At 48.3% G+C, this 14,066-nt stretch overlaps 1 pseudogene; it reads left to right on the top strand.

Annotated features, from left to right (window-relative positions):
- The first annotated feature begins 12,841 nt into the window (after nt 1-12,841).
- On the top strand, nt 12,842-12,947 carry LOC128777505 (small nucleolar RNA SNORA70; annotated as a pseudogene).
- Nucleotides 12,948-14,066: the final 1,119 nt, after the last annotated feature.

Raw genomic sequence — 14,066 nt, 5'->3', positions numbered from 1 at the left:
GGAAGGGGATCTGGCTCAGGGATGCAAGCCAGCCCCTCCCCACAGGGCTGGGAGCACCGCCAGCATCAGATTCCACAGTCTTGCCAACTTGAGAGTAGAAACGGGGACCGTGGACCAAGCCTGGCCCGCTGCAAGAGAAGAGGGGGATCCTTATCAGGGCGCTACACGGCCAAGAGAAAACAGTGTGGCTTCAAGTACACATTATGGCTACTACCCCATCGCTGCAAACCCACCTCATTTTATAAGATTAGGTCTCACTCTTTTATACAAGACCACTGTTTTTTATAGTAAGTGTCTTCAAATGCTCCTTGAAAATCATCAGGAACACATTAGCACTCTATATATGGATCCAATAAATGTGATGTGTAATAGATCATCTACGTCACCCAATGAGTGTCGCCTACAGTCACCAAGTCTAACCAACCTCCAGATCACGTGGTGATATGATCACACTACTGGTCCTAACAGGTCTGCAGGTATAGAAAAAACGCACTAATTCGCAGATTCATAGACTTCCTAAGAGCAGAAAACATGGAGCCAAATTTGTCATTCAAAGGTCAACATAAAAGATGATACTTTTTAGGAAATAAGTAGAAATGGGGTTATAGGGCCTCTCTCTCTTGTTTTCCCAGAGGAAAGGATTTTTTAAATAAAATATTTTTCCAGAAGCATCGACGTAGCTTTTGGCTATCAAACCAGGCTTCTTGGTGGGACTAACGAATACATAGTTACTGAAATCCTCTGTGTATAGTCAGTCTAGGTGACTTCAGTGACACATCAATCAAAAGTTAGCTGATAGTGGAAGCACCCTGGGCGGCAGAGACTTGCGACACAATTTGTAAAGTTCTCTTTCTTCCCCCGTGTACACACATCCTCTCTCTCTCTCCTTGTGCACGCTGTAATGATAAATGTGACAATCTGGGCAGAGAGTAACTTCGATGAAATAAAATGGAATAGTGTATTACTGGGCTTAGGAATACTTCTTTAAAAAAGTAAACTAAGAGGCACAGAAGGGCATAAACATAAAGGAGACGGTGCAGAGGAAGCAGAGGCACCCCACCCTCCCTGTAGATGCTTCCCTGTCAACAGCTAACGTGGCCCAGGTGCCAACTCCCTCTGTTTGACCACATCATCCTTCAGATCCATCAGTCTCCTGGAATCGTATTCAGTCCCAGCTCACTAAAAAAGGCAGGGTTTGGGTATATGCTTTGGGTCAGATCGTGAAGACACATCTGAAATATTTCGTGGCTAAGTGAGTGAATGTGAGGTGTGGACACACACGCCCCTGGCTGCAGACAAGAAGGTTACCATGTTGAGAGAACCTGTAGAAAGAGCATTCACATTTGCCCCGTTGTTCTCAAATAGTAGACTCATATCATGGACATAAACACCTTTAGTTGAAGGTTAAAGTAACAATTTTTAGAACACAATGGCTGAAAAAACTTTATCTGGGAATTGAAGAAGGGAGAGAGGACATCCAGTTTGGGGCAGTGATCCTCAATTGTGAGGAGAAACCCTACCATGAAGGCACGCCAGAATCATCTGGAAACAACCAGGACAATGGCTGGCTAGACTATTCAGCAAAGCCGTGTCTCTCTCCTTCTAAACACAGAGGAGGGCTGTGTTTCCCAGGTTCTGCTTTTAATGGTGCTGTGCCACATAGCTCAGGTGCATTAGAGGTAAAATATATCAGACCCCTCAAATGGAGCATCAAGGAAGACATCATGGCGGCGAAAGGGAGCATTTGGGCGGAATCCTGAAAGATGGGTAGAATTTGGTAGGGGAAACAGGAATCATGAAAACTCTTGGCAGAAGGAACAGTGTGGATAGAATCATGAAAATGAAGGGGTTGGGGGAAAAGTAAACAATGCAGCTTTTTTGGAGTCGTGGTTCTCAAACTCTGCTCCTGTGGAACACTGCAGACCTCTGAGCTGGACTGAATGGAATGCGTTAAGTTCAAATATGATAGCGTTTCTTATAATTTAGAGAAAAAAAACTGAACTAGTAAATATTTTTTCAAGACTTTACTCCCATTTATTTTCCTTCCTTTGCTTCCTTCACATTAATGGACAATACTGAGCAGACTCTGCCTCGTGCTGGCTTCTATGAATACTTGGTGGCATACAGATGTCATCCTTGCCTTTATGGTGCTTAGAATCCAATGGGAAGCACAGACATTGAATAAATGCTTCTAATCATGGTCACACTCAAGCAGGAGAAGAGTAGTTTGACAGAGAGACCTATAAACGGTGTATCACTTCCCCGGGGTTCTGTAACCATACAGCAAACTGTCTCTCAGCTCTGGATGCTGGAAGTCAAGGTGTGAGCAGGGCTGGCTCCTTCTGAGGCTGTGAGGGAGAATCTGCTCCATGCTCTTGTCCAGCTTTTGGTATTTTCTGGCGTCTTTGGTGTCCCCTGGCTTATAGAACCACCACCCCAATTTCTGCCTGCAGTTCATGTGGCAGTCTCTCCTATGTGTGCATCTGTGTCCACACGTCCCCTTTCTATAAGGATCCTAGTCTTTAAAAAAAAAAAAAACTCTCACAGTAGTCTGTGAGGTTCTTTTTTTTTAATGTTTATTTATTTTTGAGAGACAGAGGTTATGCAGGGGGAGGGCAGAGAGAGAGAGAGGGACAGAGGATCCCAAACGGGCTCTGTGCTGACAGCAGCAAGGCTGACTGAGGCTCGACCTCACGAACTGGGAGATCATGAGCTGAGCTGAAGTTGGACCCTCAATTAACTGAGCTACCCAGGTGCCCCAAGGATCCCAGTCTTATTGGTGGAGTAAGGACTCCTCCCACTCCAACATGAGCTCATCTTAACTAATTCAATGACCCTCTTTCTAAATAATGGCACCTACTGAGGTAGAGGGGTGACAACTTCAATATATGACTTCTGAGGGGGACATAATTGAACTTATGACATGTGGGGAACCCATAGTCTGAGGGTGTTTGGGAAGACTGTTCTCAGGAAATGAGGTAAGAGAGAGGAGGCAAAAGCATTCTAAGCAGAGAAAATGGCACACGCAAGGGTCCTGGAGCAGTGCGTCAAACATGAGTGTGATTCAACTGAAGAGGCCACACTGAGAGGGAAAGCAATCGTTACAGAAGAAATTGTGAATCATCCTGGCAAGAGTTTTCCAGAGCCAGAATAAGGGAAGGTGTCACGGCCATCGGACAGACAGACACATTAGGCCTTGGCAATTTCTTCCTGGACACAGGAGAGACACAGAGTCATCAGTGAGGTCACAAGAGAATGGAACAGCAGAGGTGCCGCGAAAACTCACGGAGAAGATGTGCATGCACCTGCCGCCAGAGATGCTGGAAGAAAAGAGACTACTGTCCCACAGCCTCTCAGATAAACAGACTGTAAAAACCGCATCTGAAAGATGAAGGGGACATCCCAAACCAGACCAGTACTCCAGGAACGTTCCCAAACTGTGACACGTTGAGGCAAAACTGACGTCCCAAGGACAAAAGCGCAGTGTGAGCATTTGTGAAAACTCCGATTGGTTTTCATATGTCCGTGGTGGTCAAGAAGAAAATCCAGGAAGGATAGGCTGGTGCTGACATATAGAGAGCACACACTGAATGTACGGGGAGCAGAGGGAGCAGGTGTGTGTTGCATGAGTAAGACGACAGAGCAAAAAATACAATTAATCAATACCAGCTTTCCTGCTGGGTTGAGCTCCAAGGAGAATCCATATTTGCAACGGATAAGGACACAAGTGGACACACCTGGTTTGGAGCTCGATTCTGCTACTTTCTCTGACCTAAGGCAAGCCATTTTCTCATCTTTATGCTCAGGGTGATAATGGAATCCATGCTGTAGAATTTGTGGGGAGGATTTCATGAGATCATGTGCTTTGGCAGAAACTGTACACCAGAGGAACCCACTAAAGTTGGTTGTGGCTGTGGCCAAACCGAAATGGCGAATAAACATGCCCGGGAGAGAAAGCCCAGAGTAGGTTAGGGTTCAGTAAGAGAATTTGAACTCCTGAAATGGGCCACCTCGCCAAGCTGATTGAGTGTCCACCAGGGATCCTGAAATTGGGGTGAAGTCACAGAGCATCTGTATCAGTCAGCTTCGGTGTCCGTAACAAGTACCACAGACCTGGGAGCTGAATCGACAGACATCGTTCTCTTACAGTCGGGAGGCTGGACGTCCAAGGTCAGGGTGTGGGCAGGACTTGTTCCTCCTGACACCTCTCTCCTGGGTGTGGAGACACCATCCTCTCCCTGTGTCCTTACTGGGTCATCTCTCTGTGCGCGTCTGTGTGCCAAACTCCTCTTCTTATAAGGACACCCGTCACATTGGGGTAGGGCCACCCTACTGACCCATTTTACCTCTCTAAAGACCTCATCTCCAAATACAGTCACATTCTGAGGTGCTGGGAGTCAGGACTCCAACATATGAATTTGGGGGACACAATTCAGCCCATAAAGACCAGGGACTACTTAAATGATCCCAGTGAGTCCCATGATGTCAGGAGACCGACCATGGCCGATGGAAGCTACGGACCAGTGCAGTTAGCTCCGATTGCCATGCCAGTTTTGGGAGGACGGTCACACTGGCTTTGAGAGAACTTAGGAAAGAGCCTCGATCCCCTGGAGTCAACATGAGTTCACAGGAACCACGCCAAAGCTGTTTTGTTACCATCGTTTTCACTTAAATCCTCAAGTGAGTAATTGTGTGTTGACTGCCCACCATGTGCCAAGCCTTGTGTTCTAGCACAGCCCCTGCTTCAAGGACCTCCCATTACATTCCCAGCAGAGAACCAGGCAGCTAAGCCAATAAGTTAATTTACAAAGTGAGCCGTCCCGCAAAAGAAGGAAATGCACCTCACAGAGAAGAAGTAATTTGATCTGAGGGACTGGGAGGGGGTGGCTGGTCAAAGGAAGCCCGAATTTGAACAGAGAACTATTTCCCAGCAGAAGAGAGAGCCCGGAGCTCCCCAGGCAGAGGTGGGGGGTAGGCTTCAGGAAGGGGCCCCTCAAGCGGGGAGACAGCTCAGATAGGGGATGACACAGGTTCAGAAAACCATAACCTGCTTGCTTTTCTCCTTCAGATGTAAAGTAAAAGTGGGCGACGTGGAAGGACAGCAGGGCAAAGAGGAAGCCTGAGGTCATATAAAAAGGACCTTGGCTGTGCTGACGAGCTGGAACCTTCTCTACTAGTAAGGGGAAATGAAGGAGCTGTCTAGAAATGGAGAGAGACAGGGACGCCCAGGTGGCTCAGTCGGTTGAGCATCAGACTTCGGCTCAGGTCATGATCTCACAGTTCGTGAGTTCCAGTCCCTCGTCGGGCTCTGTGCTGACAGCTCAGAGCCTGGAGCCTCCTTCAGATTCTGTCTCTGTCTCTCTGCCCCTCCCCTACTCACTCTCTGTCTCTCTGTCTCTGTCTCTCTCTCAAATATAAACAAAAACAGACACAAAAACAAAAAAAAAAACAAAAAAAACATAAAGAAATGGAGAAGGACAGCAAATTAATACTTCAACAGAAGCATGGAAGAAACTCTTGCAGGACATGCAAGAAACTCTTGCAGGACTCTTGCTACACCGGCTGACACACAAAGGAAGAGCATGGAAAGAGCCGAGACACCAACACCGGAGGACGTAGTGCCCCGCACCCTCTCTGCACCCTCTGGCCTTGGTTTCTCTCTGTGTGTGCCATCTCTGGCCACTTGATGGTCCCCCCACTCCCGCTTCTGCAGGGGCTGGAAGAACAGCTGCCTGTCCCTGGACCTGTGTCTTACAAGCCCCGCCATTCAACAAAATGAGGCTTATTCATCCTGTCAAAGGTGGAAAGTATCCGGAGCACGCTCCCGCCATCGTAGCATCCATGTGGCCAGAGAGTCAGACGATGGGCTGCCCACTGGAACCAAGAACAGCAGTGGGCAGGGATGAGCAGAAAGAGGATGGGGACTGTTGGGGAGATCCAGTGACGGATGCTCTCTGAGCAGGTAGGTGCCCAGACACGATGAAGATGAGAACAAAGGCAGTGACGATGAGGAAGGAGGAGCGAGAGAGATTTAAGAAGCAGAATTAGCAGTACCTGGGACTGAGTGAACAAACTGCATAAAAGAGAAAAGGAGATTAAGAGAACACTCAGGCTTCTAACGTGGAAGTTCCTGTGGATGGAGAAATCACTTAGGAGGAATCAGGGGGCAAAGGTGAGAGTGGGTTTCAGGGGAAGGTGACGTGTGCAGTTTGGCATTTAAATGGCATCTGCTAGTCTCCAGATGGAGGTTCAGAAGGTCGTATGTGTTTACTCCGGGACCGGAGTTGGAGAAACTATAAGGATGGGAGGAGACAATATAGTCTGGGGGACAGAGTGAGGACATGGTGGGGGACACCTGTTTCGATTCACCTGATCAATGCAGGAGTTGTAAGTAGGCATACGTTTGACTACAGTCCTGGGAATCAACGGGACTGAGACCAAGAAGGGCATGACAGGGAAGTGTGCAGAATACAGCATCACACAGAGATGGAACACTGGCAAGGTGGCAAGGTGGCTCTCAGTGCCAAACACGGGAGTGTTTGTTTGAGGGACCTGAAGCCCTCAGCCCACTTCCCTGCCTTCCAGACCCTCACTTAATAGTCATTATCGGGGCGCCTGGGTGGCTCAGTTGGTTAAGTGTCCGACTTCGGCTCAGGTCATGATCTCGCGGTCCGTAAGTTCGAGCCCCGCGTCGGGCTCTGTGCTGACAGCTCAGAGCCTGGAGTCTGTTTCAAATTCCGTGTCTCCCTCTCTCTCTGCCCCTCCCCTGTTCATGCTCTGTCTCTCTCTGTCTCAAAAATAAATAAACGTTAAAAAAATTTAAAAAAAATTATCAACCCAATGTTTATAGCAGCACAATCAACAATAGCCAAAGTATGGAAAGAGCCCAAATGTCCATCGATGGATGAATGGATAAAGAAGATGTGGTATATAAATACAATGGAGTATTACTCGGCAATCAAAAAGAAGTAAATCTTGCCATTTGCGACTACATGGATGGAACTAGAGGGTATTAGGCTAAGACTAACTAAGGGTACTTAGTCAGAGAACGACAAGTATCCTATGACTTCACTCATATGAGGACTTTAAGAGACAAAACAGATGAACATAAGGGAAGGGATCCAAAAATAATATCAAAACAGGGAAGGGGACAAAACATAAGAAACTCTTAGATATGGAGAACAAACAGAGGGTTACTGGAAGGGTTGTGGGGGGGGCGGTAAATGGGGAAGGGGCATTAAGTAAGCCAATCCTGAAATCATTGTTGCACTATATGCTACCTTGGATATAAATTAACAGAAATAATAATTATCAAAATCACACTATCTTCCTTTCTCGAAAGCCATGATTAAAGCATTCTTGCTTATATTCTGGGAGGCCTTCAGTTCTTTGACCAGAGCATCTATTCTAGACAGAGGGAAAGCCTAGAGAAGTCAAATATTCCAGGAGCTTGAGATAACACTCCAGCCACTTCCTTTTGAATGATTGTTGCTTCCTGAGGTTGAAACTGAGGGCTGGATACAGAGGGTTGTTTACTCCAAAACTCCATTGGCTTGGCTATATCCCATTCATTTGTATCGTTGCACACTACAAAGACTTCTCGCTTTACACGGAATGAAATCTGGAGTCTTTCACCTGGCATCTGCCATGCTCCACAATCCTGCACCACACAGCTGAGTTTTTTACCTTGCCTGTCCTATCACAGCCTGGCCTGTTTGTAGATAACAGTGAAAAGTACATTCTCCCTATCCCCATGCCCCTATAAGTCTCAACCCATTACAGAATCAGCTCCAAGTCTAAAACCTCATCTAACTCTTGTCGGATGGAAAGTCCCAAATTTCATCATCTAAGTCCAGTAGGGGTGACGTTCCAGGTGCAATTCATCCTGGGGAAGAATGCCCCTCTATCTGTAGATCTATGAAAGTAGAAAACAAGTTATCTTAGGTAGATATCTATCTCCCATAGACAACAATGGGACAAGCAAGGAGAGCGGCCATAGACATTCAGTTCAAAGGGGAGGAAATGGAGAGAACAGAAACCGTCACGGGTCCCAGTCAGCTTTGCAATCCACTCAGTCAAGTCCCATCGTGTACAAAGCCTTAAGCCTTCGTGAGTCCACCCACTGAGACATCCTTCCTTTTTCATGAAAAGTAGCATGAGTCGTCTTAGCAGGCTGTCTTAGGCTTTTGCCGAACCAGCGACCTCTACTTTCGGACTGTCTCTCCTTTTTAGTCCAAACTGGCCGGGTTTTTACTCCTATAAAGTTCTCAAGAACTACGTGGGTCTCCCATTTATATCATGGGGATTTATCCCATTAAACAAAAGGCTCATCCACGGGTCTTTCCTGAATAATCCCACCTCCAGTTTCCGAGTCTATTGAGATGGCTGGGAGGCAATACTCCGAAGCCTTCTAGACGTCCTCTGGTTTACCTAAAGAGTCTATGAGTCACACTCTTAATCTCTTCCAGGAAACATTCATACGACTGAGAACTCGGATTTTTTTTATATTTGAAGACATTAGGAAAAGATTGTGCAGCCATGCACTCAGCATTTTCTCAAGAGCTTGTTTTCCTGACAGTAAATCCCTTACGCTTAGCATCTTTTGCATCGTGGGTGGGATGAGAATCTTCAAAGCCACTGAGGCGTGGTTCCTTTTTAAACATTTCTTCTCTCAGGTTGTCTCGTTCGTCTTGAATTTTGCAATACGCGACAGGAAGAAGTCAGGCTGCACCTTCAACACCTTGCTTGTCAATCTCCTCAGCTAAATCTGCAAGTTCGTTCTTCACAAGTTCTTTTTTTTTTTAATGTTCATTTATTTGTTTGAGAGAGAGAGAGAGAGGCGGGGGGGACAGGGTAGGGGCAGAGAGAGAGGGACGCGAGACTCAAACTCGTGAAACCGTGAGATCATGACCTGAGCCGAAGTCAAGAATCAGACGCTTAACCAACCGAACCACCTGGGCGCCCCATTCTGTACAAGTTCTGCTTTTCACCCAACTGTGGGACACGACTCTACCAAACTTTCTGCTACTATGCGGCCAGGTTCTCCTTCCATCCAGCTTCCAGCAACGGGCTCCTCTTTTCTTTGTGAGTCCTCGCGAGTAACATCTCTAGCATCCATATTTCTAACAACAGTCTGTTCGTGGCAATTTACATTTCTTCTGTCCCACGTGTCTCACCCCCCTTGTGGGCCCTCACTGGCACTCTTAAACATACGTGTCATACTCCCCCAAATTCTTCAAGCCTCTGCCCACTACCCATTCCAAAGCCATTTACAGTTCTAAAAAATAGTAATAATAATACAAGTCTGTATGGGTTTCCTATCAGTGCTATAATCCATTAATTCAAATGGAGGGACTTAAAACAACACAAGTATTTAGTTTACAGTTCTGGAGGCCAGAAGTCCAAAATGGGTCCACTGAACTAAAATCAAGGTGTCTGCAGAGCTGAATTCCTTCTGGAAGCTCTGAGGAAGAATCTGCTTTGTTGTCTCTTCCAGCTTGTAGAGGACCTCAACATTGCTTGGTTCGTGACCCGGTTCCTTCACCTTCAAAGACAGGGAGCACACGACTCTGGTCTTGAAAATCATTATCACATCTCCGACTCCAACTCCAACTCCCTCTTCCGGTTTTAAATATTCTTGTGATTACATTGGGCCCACTTCAGTAATCCAGGATTTTTTTTTTATTTAAAAAAATTTTTTTAGCGTTTATTTATTTTTGAGAGAGAGAGAGAGAAAGACAGTGCGAGTGGGGGAGGAGCAGAGAGAGGGGGAGACACAGAATCCGAAGCAGGCTCCAGGCTCCGAGCTGTCAGCACAGAGCCCGATGTGGGGCTTGAACTCACAAACCGTGAGATCATGACCTGAGCAGAAGTCGGATGCTGAACCAACTGAGCCACCCAGGCGCCCCACCAACCCCAAAGATTTTAAAGGAAAATAAACTGCAAGGGATTCAGCAGAGTTAACATTAGCAAGTCAAAAACTAATACTCAACTTTGAAAACACTGATAGATTCATAACCATTACCAAAGTTTTACATTTGTCAAGTAAGCTCTAATCTCTCTCTTATTTATCCCCGGGAAATAAAGCACAACCTTCACAGGTAACAAGATCCACACCAGAACAACTTGTGGAGCATATGGCAGGCTTTGGGCTAAGCTATCTGCATACATAGTCCAGTTAGAGAAGGCCCAGATGTCTCTGAATGATGACATCAGGCACAAAATAAGAGATTCCCTAAGGGAAAGAAGCTGATGCTCTGGGTGCCCCGTGTCTTAGATGTTATCTTATTTACTCCTCTGCACGGCACTGTGAAATAACACCCTGTTGGGAGTGAATATATAGATCTGGTGAAGGAAAGCGACTTCAAGTTCCCACAGCCCGACGGGGACAAAGGAGGGTTACACACTTGAATACGGCTGACTTCCCAGGGCACCGACGGTGCCCTACAGCCTGATGTTTTCTGAGAAGTGTGCGAGATGGAGTTCGGGGCAGGGCCCTGGGGGAGGGAGCTGTCACTGCGTGGGGTACCTGGAGACAGATTCTCAGGAGGAGGGAAGAGAATCTGGAAAGTGCGGAGTGAAGGAAGGACACTCGTGATGAACAATGACACAGAGGGGGAGACCTTGAGGAGTGTCCGGGGGAACAGGGGGGAGCCTGTCTAGCCGGACCACAGACCCGGGGAGAAAGTGATGGAGGAACTCAACGATGGCTTCCAATCCCGAAGACCCGAATGGAAGGCCACGTCCAGTCGGCCAAGAAAACCCACTACAGATACCTGAGCAGGGCGCAGATCTAACCAGGGCCGTACTTCATAAAGATTCGTGTGAGCAGGGGTGCAGGGTGCGGGAGAGGAAGAAACGGGGCCCCACGAGCAGGCGGCTGCCCAAGTCCACGTGCGGGGTAATGAGGGTCTGAGGTACAAGGATGGGAATGGGAACGGAAACCAGAGGCCAGATGCCACAGCTGACGTGAGAGGCCGCAGAATCAGGCTTGACAGGATGCGACAGCTGAGGGAACGTGGAAAATGTGAACAGGGAGAAGTTAAGTGTGTCTGACTCCGGGGTTTCCAGGCCGGGAAAGCACGGGGCAGCTTGGTCTCAGGCTGCAGGAATGGAGGTACCAGGCAGGAAAGTGGAAATGAGGCACAGGATCTGGGGGAAAGTCAGAAGCACGGACACCCATTAAGAGTCCTCCAATGGCAAGTGCAGGTTCAAAGAGCGGACAGGAGACCCTGGCAAGGGAAAGGAGGGGGACCCGGGCTGATCTTCCATAGAGGCTGACTTTAGAGGACAGGAGAGCCAGCGGGGCCAGGGAAGGACACAGGAGAGAGAGCTGCAGGGGCAGGAGAGGGTAGGAAAGCGGGATCCTGGATGCAGGAGACTTTCCCGGGGATGAAGCTATCAGAAGTGCTCAGCGCTGCGGGGAGGTCGAGGAAGATGCATCTGGTCAAGGGATGCATGTCAGTCACGTGCTGAGTCCTGAGCAAGGTGCAAACCACACTCCTGCTTCAGGCCAAGGACTCCTTGCATTGACCCCATGATGTGCAGATCCTTCCAGGTGGGAAAACCCAGGCTCAGGACCCTCAGCCGCTCCCACGGCAGGCGCACAGTGGACAGGTACGTGGGCCCGGGTTGGTCCGAACATGCCATGCTGCTTCTCTCAGCCCGTGCTTGACTTGTCCTTGCCTTTCTCAGCACCGCAGAGCCCTGCAGTCCTGAAGAAGACGATCGCTCACCACGGTACTACAGGTGTGGCACACGGCAGCTGACAGAGGTGTCCTTCCCGTCCAGCACATGGTGCCTGGAACATGTGTGTGTGTTGAATGCATATTTAGTTCTCCCCTTTAGCCTTCCGGCTATAACAAGGCAGGGAACACAGGGGGAAGAGTGGCCTCTCCTCAGTGCCCCCTGTGGAAGAAAAGCAGGTGCCACCCCCACGACCACCAAGGCTGCAGTCTGTGCCCTCCTACAGCATCCGGCACCAGGAACGCTGAGATGGGCGGACAGTTTAAAAGGAAGGGAAGGAGAAGAAAGAGCTGAGCCTGTGGCTCTCCCTGACTTCCACAGTGACCCTGACGTCTGAGCCTGTGGGATAAATCTCGCTGCGGATGTTCTCTGTCTCCACACCTGCCAAATCCCAACACGAGGGGAAGCTTAGATATACTCGTCTCCCCCAGATCTCCTCCTCCTCCTTCCTTTCCCAAGTTCACCCTTCCTTCATTCCCCATCCTTTTCCCTCCTGTCAAAAAAAAAAAAAAAAAAAAAAAAAAAAAAAAAAAAAGCTGTCCACAAAGGAAAGCTCACGGTTTTCCAAGTAGAGAAATCTTACATGAGCAGGATTTCTGATCTCAATGTCACAATATTCTAAATTAATGCCCCCCGCAAAGTCTAGTCATTGGAAATCTTAAAGGCGGTTTGCTAAAGAGCTCCTGCATTAAAGGAGACATTGTCATGCCAACGCCAGCTATGAACACCTATAGGATACCACAAATTAGTAATTCAAGGAACAATTACGGCTTCATTGGAAAACAATAGAGATTAAAAATAAATGAGCTAAGCATTTAACACAAGAAGTCAAAACAACCAAACGTTAGGAAGCCTAAAGGAAAGGATTAATGAAGATAAGAGGAAAAAATAAATAGAAGCCCGCCCCCCCCCCGAAAAGTTAGCAGGTTAATAAATAAAATCAAGAGGTAATTCCCTGCAAAGACCAGCCAAATAGACTCTGGCAAGTCTGATTTACACACATAATATTCCGGATGATAAAGGAGGCACAGTCTCTGGTAGGATGGATAGACTGTGGTATCGTCGCCCGCAAAAACCCAGAGAAATGCTGGACTGAATGTATCCAAAAGCTGGGTGTGCAGTGATTGGGAACAGCAGCCTCCTCGGTAGTGTATGCAGCCTGTTGATTGTCTGGGTGGCCCTCAGGGACCTTGGAGACAGCCCTTTCCGGTGGACACTGAGGTTTGGCCTCCTGCTATCTCCCATCTAGGCTCCAGACAGGCATGCGTGGTGTCGTTAGAAAGCCCCAGGGCACAGTGGGTGGGTCCACCTTGGCCAAGTCATCACGTCCACCCTACCAAGCTGCAGAACGAGGAGCATGTGAGTGAAGCCCTACGCAGGGCCAAGTTCAAGTTCCCTGGCCGCCAGAAGATCCACATTTCCAAGAAGTGGGGCTTTACCAAGTCCAATGAGGATGAATTCGAAGACATGGGGGCTGAAGAGTGGCTCATCTCCAATGGCTGTGGGGTCCAATACCTCCCTAATTGTGGGCCCTTGGACAAATGGTGGGGTCTGCCCTCATGAGAACCTGGACGCTGGCCCTCCCTGTTCATGCCCACCAATAAATCCTACTTCCTGTCAAAAAATGTTATAAATACATATAAATTGGGTGGGGTTTTTTGTTTGTTTGAGATGCACAGCCATCTCAAAATAAAGAAGGAGAAACCATCAGAGGCCAGAAACGAGGGGGACATTGTAAGCCAGAGTACGAAGCGTGAGGTGACCCTACCCTGGCCCAAAGGACCCAGGCATCAGCCCTGAGACTGGAGCCTGAGGGCTGAATGCAACAGAGGCCCAGGGAGGTGGCCCGATGACCTTGTGGGGTGCAGGGCAAAAACTGAGATCCCTCCACGAGGCTGGAGCCCTCAGGAGTCACCCTGCTTGGGAAAATGGGACTCGAAACGCTCTGGCCACTTCTCCTGAGGAGCAAGGAAGGGGACACCAGACCGGCACCCTGGGTGGCTCCGTGACACGTAATAACTCATGCTTGGGCTTCATATAGCTGTGGGACCCAAGTTTATGCCACCTTCGCGGTATGGAAACACACCAGGCGGGCGTGGGGGGGGGGCCACGAGGAGGGAGAGTCGGCTACATAAATGTTAACATTAATTATTTAAAATTAAATATAAAATTAAAAAACCCGCTTCACCAGTAGCAGCCATCGCGTGGCAAGTGCTCAGGAGGCACAGGTGGCTGATGACTCACCTATCAAACAGTGTAGCTATGATGAGGAAAAGGCAGGCTGACACCACCACCCCCCACCCCCCCTCCCATGGGACACA

Source organism: Panthera pardus, unplaced genomic scaffold (assembly GCF_024362965.1).
Source record: "Panthera pardus isolate Hobbes unplaced genomic scaffold, ASM2436296v1 HiC_scaffold_16, whole genome shotgun sequence".
In the NCBI taxonomy this organism is placed as follows: domain Eukaryota; kingdom Metazoa; phylum Chordata; class Mammalia; order Carnivora; family Felidae; genus Panthera; species Panthera pardus.
This window is presented reverse-complemented; position numbering and strand designations above follow the sequence as displayed.